Below are 5,445 nucleotides of genomic sequence, written 5' to 3'. Positions count from 1 at the left end.
CCTCAAAGTAAAAAACAGGAATAAATTTTCCAGGCGAATTATTCCAAGAAACAAATTGGAGTAGCCATTCTAATATGCAATGAAATATACTTTCAAACAAAAGTTATCATAAAAGATGGGCAGGACACTACATAGTCATCAAAGGAAAAATCTACCAAGATGAACTCTCAATTTTTGATATCTATGCATCAAATGCAAGGGCACCCACATTTGTAAAAGAAATGTTATTGAAACTAAAAGCACACATTGAACCTCACATAATAATAGTAGGAGATTTCAACACCTTACTCTTCCCAAAAGAAAGATCATGGAAACAGAAATGAAACAGAGACACAGTAAAACTAAAAGAAGTTTTGGACCAAATGGATTTAACAGATATCTACAGAACATTTCACTCAAAAGAATATACCTTCTTCATGGGTCCTTATGATACCGTCTCAAAAATTAAGCATATAACCAGCCAGGAAACAATCCTCAACAGATACAAGAAACTTGAATTAATCCTATGTATTCTATTAAACTACCGTGGACTAAAACTTGTGCTCAATAGAAACAAAAATAACAGGAAGCCCACATACATATGGAAGCTGAACAACTATCTACTCAATGATAAGTTGGTCAGGGAATAAATAAATAAAGAAATTATAAACATTTTAGATTTTAATGAAAATGAAGGCACAACATATCTAAACTTATAGGAAAAAAGAAAGTAGTGCTGTGAGAAAAACTCATAGCCCTGAGTGCCTCCATAATGAAATTGGAGAGATCATACACTAGCAACTAGGACATTTAAAACTAGAAAAATAAGCAAATACATTTAAGAGGAGTAGATATTAGGACATAATCAAAACCAGAGCTGAAATAAACCAAGTAGAAGTAAAGAGAACTATACAAAGAGTCAACAAAACTAGGAACTGGTTCTTAGAATAAAATCAACAACATAGATAAACCCTTAACCAAACAACTAGAGGGCACAGAGACAGTATATAAATGAACAAAATCAGGAATGAAAAGGAGATATAACAACAGAAACTGAGGAAATTAAAAACATAAGAAGATTCTACTACAAAAGTGTATATTCAACAAAACGGGAAAATCTAGATTAAATGGATGATTTTCAAGGCAGATACCAGGTTTCAAAGTTAAAGCAGACTCAGATAATCCATCTAAATTGTCACATAACAGTCATTAGAAGTTTCCCAAACATAAAATCCCAGGGCCAGATAGGTTTTTTTTTTTTTTTATTCGATATAATTTATTTACATTTCAAATGATTTCCCCTTTTCTAGCCCCCCACTCCCCGAAAGTCCCTTAAGTCCCTTTCTCTTTCCCTGTCCTCCCACCCACCCCTTCCCACTTCCCTGTTCTGGTTTTGCCGAATACTGTTTCACTGAGTCTCTCCAGAACCAGGGGCCAGGCCTCCTTTCTCCTTGTACCTCATTTGATGTGTGGATTATGTTTTGGGTATTCCAGTTTTCTAGGTTAATAACCACTTATTAGTGAGTGCATACCATGATTCACCTTTTGAGTCTGGGTTACCTCACTTAGTATGATGTTCTCTAGCTCTATCCATTTGCCTAAGAATTTCATGAATTCATTGTTTCTAATGGCTGAATAGTACTCCATTGTGTAGATATACCACATTTTTTGCATCCACTCTTCTGTTGAGGGATACCTGGGTTCTTTCCAGCATCTGGCAATTATAAATAGGGCTGCTATGAACATAGTAGAGCATGTATCCTTATTACATGGTGGGGAATCCTCTGGATATATGCCCAGGAGTGGTATAGCGGGATCTTCTGGAAGTGAGGTGCCCAGTTTTTGGAGGAACAGCCAGACTGATTTCCAGAGTGGTTGTACCAATTTGCAACCCCACCAGCAGTGGAGGAGGGTTCCTCTTTCTCCACACCCTCTCCAACACCTGCTGTTTCCTGAATTTTTAATCTTAGCCATTCTGACTGGTGTAAGATGAAATCTTAGGGTTGTTTTGATTTGCATTTCCCTAATGACTAATGAAGTTGAGCATTTTTTAAGATGCTTCTCTGCCATCCGAAGTTCTTCAGGTGAGAATTCATTGTTTAACTCTGTACCCCATTTTTTAATAGGGTTGTTCGGTTTTCTGGAGTCTAACTTCTTGAGTTCTTTATATATATTGGATATTAGCCCTCTATCTGATGTAGGATTGGTGAAGATCTTTTCCCAATTTGTTGGTTGCCGATCTGTCCTCTTGATGGTGTCCTTTGCCTTACAGAAACTCTGTAACCTTATGAGGTCCCATTTGTCAATTCTTGCTCTTAGAGCATATGCTATTGGTGTTCTGTTCAGAAATTTTCTCCCTGTACCGATGTCCTCAAGGGTCTTCCCCAGTTTCTTTTCTATTAGCTTCAGAGTGTCTGGCTTTATGTGGAGGTCCTTGATCCATTTGGATTTGAGCTTAGTACAAGGAGACAAGGATGGATCAATTCGCATTCTTCTGCATGCTGACCTCCAGTTGAACCAGCACCATTTGTTGAAAAGGCTATCTTTTTTCCATTGGATGTTTTCAGCCTCTTTGTCGAGGATCAAGTGGCCATAGGTGTGTGGGTTCATTTCTGGATCTTTAATCCTGTTCCATTGATCCTCCTGCCTGTCACTGTACCAATACCATGCAGTTTTTAACACTATTGCTCTGTAGTATTGCTTGAGGTCAGGGATACTGATTCCCCCAGACTTTCTTTTGTTGCTGAGAATAGTTTTAGCTATCCTGGGTTTTTTGTTGTTCCAGATGAATTTGATAATTGCTCTTTCTAACTCTGTGAAGAATTGAGTTGGGATTTTGATGGGTATTGCATTGAATCTGTATAGTGCTTTAGGCAAAATGGCCATTTTAACTATATTGATTCTACCGATCCATGAGCATGGGAGGTTTTCCCATTTTTTGAGGTCTTCTTCCATTTCCTTCTTCAGAGTCTTGAAGTTCTTGTCATACAGATCTTTCACATGTTTGGTAAGAGTCACCCCAAGATACTTTATACTGTTTGTGGCTATTGTGAAGGGGGTCATTTCCCTAATTTCTTTCTCAGCCTGCTTATCCTTTGAGTATAGGAAGGCCACTGATTTGCTGGAGTTGATTTTATAACCTGCCACTTTGCTGAAGTTATTTATCAGCTGTAGGAGCTCTCTAGTGGAGTTCTTTGGGTCACTTAGGTAGACGATCATGTCGTCTGCAAATAATGATAGTTTGACTTCCTCCTTTCCAATTTGTATCCCTTTGACCTCCTTATGTTGTCGAATTGCCCGAGCTAGTACCTCAAGTACAATATTGAAAAGATAAGGAGAAAGGGGGCAGCCTTGTCTGGTCCCTGATTTCAGTGGGATTGCTTCAAGTTTCTCTCCATTTAGTTTGATGCTGGCTATCGGTTTGCTGTATATTGCTTTTACTATGTTTAGGTATGGGCCTTGAATTCCTGTTCTCTCCAAGACTTTAAGCATGAAGGGATGCTGAATTTTGTCAAATGCTTTTTCAGCATCCAATGAAATGACCATGTGGTTTTGTTCTTTGAGTTTGTTTATGTAGTGGATTGTATTGATGGATTTCCGTATATTGAACCAACCCTGCATTCCCAGGATAAAGCCTACTTGATCATGGTGGATGATCGTTTTGATGTGTTCTTGGATTCGGTTGGCAAGAATTTTATTGAGTATTTTTGCATCGATGTTCATAAGGGAAATTGGTCTGAAGTTCTCTTTCTTTGTTGGATCTTTGTATGGCTTTGGTATCAGCGTAATTGTGGCTTCGTAGAAGGAATTGGGTAGTGTTCCTTCTGTTTCTATTTTGTGGAATAGTTTGAAGAGTATTGGTGTTAACTCTTCTTTGAAGGTCTGGTAGAATTCTGCACTGAAACTATCTGGTCCTGTGCTTTTTTTGGTTGGAAGACTTTCTATGACTCCTTCTATTTCTTTAGGCATTATGGGACTGTTTAGATGGTCTATTTGGTCCTGATTTAATTTTGGTATTTGGTATCTGTCAAGGAAATTGTCCATTTCCTCCAGATTCTCCAGTTGTGTTGAGTACAGGCTCTTGTAGTAGGATCTGATGATTTTTTGGATTTCCTCAGTTTCCGTTGTTATATCTCCCTTTTCATTTCTAAGTTTGTTAATTTGGATACTTTCTCTGTGCCCTTTGGTCAGTCTGGCTAAGGGTTTATCTATCTTGTTGATTTTCTCAAAGAACCAGCTCCTGGTTTTGTTGATTTTTTGTATGGTTTTCTTTATTTCTACTTGATTGATTTCGGCCCTGAGTTTGATGATTTCCTGCCTTCTACTCCTCCTGGGCGAAATAGCTTCTTTTTGTTCTAGGGCTTTCAGGTGTGTCATTAAGCTGGTAATGTATTCTCTCTCCATTTTCTTTTTGGAGGCACTCAGGGCTATGAGTTTTCCTCTTAGCACTGCTTTCATTGTGTCCCATAGATTTGGGTATGTTGTGTTTTCATTTTCATTATGTTCTAAAAAGTCTTTAATTTCTTTCTTTATTTCTTCCTTGACCAAGGTATCATTGAGTAGAGTATTGTTCAGTTTCCACGTGTATGTGGGTTTTCTGTTGTTTCTGTTGCTATTGAAGACCACTTTTACTCCATAGTGATCAGATAGGAGGCATGGGATTAGTTCTGTCTTCTTATATTTGTTGAGGTCTGTCTTGTGACCAATTATATGGTCGATTTTGGAGAAGGTACCATGAGGTGCTGAGAAAAAGGTATATTCTTTTGTCTTAGGATAGAATGTTCTATATATATCTGTTAAATCTAATTGGTCCAAAGCTTCAATTAGTTTCATTGTGTCCTTGTTTAGTTTCTGTTTTCCTGATCGGTCCATTGAGGAAAGTGCAGTGTTGAAGTCACCCACAATTATTGTGTTAGGTGAAATGTGTGCTTTTAGTTTTAATAAAGTTTCTTTTACGAAAGAGGGTGCCCTTGCATTTGGGGCATAGATGTTCAGGATTGACAGTTCTTCTCTTTGTATTTTTCCTTTGACCAGCAAGAAGTGTCCCTCAGGGTCCCTTTTGATGACTTTGGGTTGAAAGTCAATTTTATCTGATATTAAAATGGCTACTCCAGCTTGTTTCCTGAGACCATTTGCTTGTAAAATTGTCTTCCAGCCTTTTACTCTAAGGTAGTGTTTGTCTTTGACCCTGAGGTGTGTTTCCTGTAAGCAGCAAAATGTAGGGTCCCTTTTACGTATCCAGTCAGTTAGTCTGTGTCTTTTTATTGGGGCATTAAGTCCATTGATGTTAAGAGATATTAAGGAATAGTGATTGTTACTTCCTATCATTTTTGACGTTATTTTTTAAATTTGAATGCTTATCTTCTTTTGGGTTTGATGAAAGGTTACTATCTTGCTTTTTCCAGGGTGAAGTTTCCCTCCTTGTATTGGTGTTGTCCTCCTATTATCCTTTTTAGGGCCGGGTTT

Source organism: Apodemus sylvaticus, chromosome 10, assembly GCF_947179515.1.
Source record: "Apodemus sylvaticus chromosome 10, mApoSyl1.1, whole genome shotgun sequence".
NCBI classification, from domain to species: domain Eukaryota; kingdom Metazoa; phylum Chordata; class Mammalia; order Rodentia; family Muridae; genus Apodemus; species Apodemus sylvaticus.
This window is presented reverse-complemented; position numbering follows the sequence as displayed.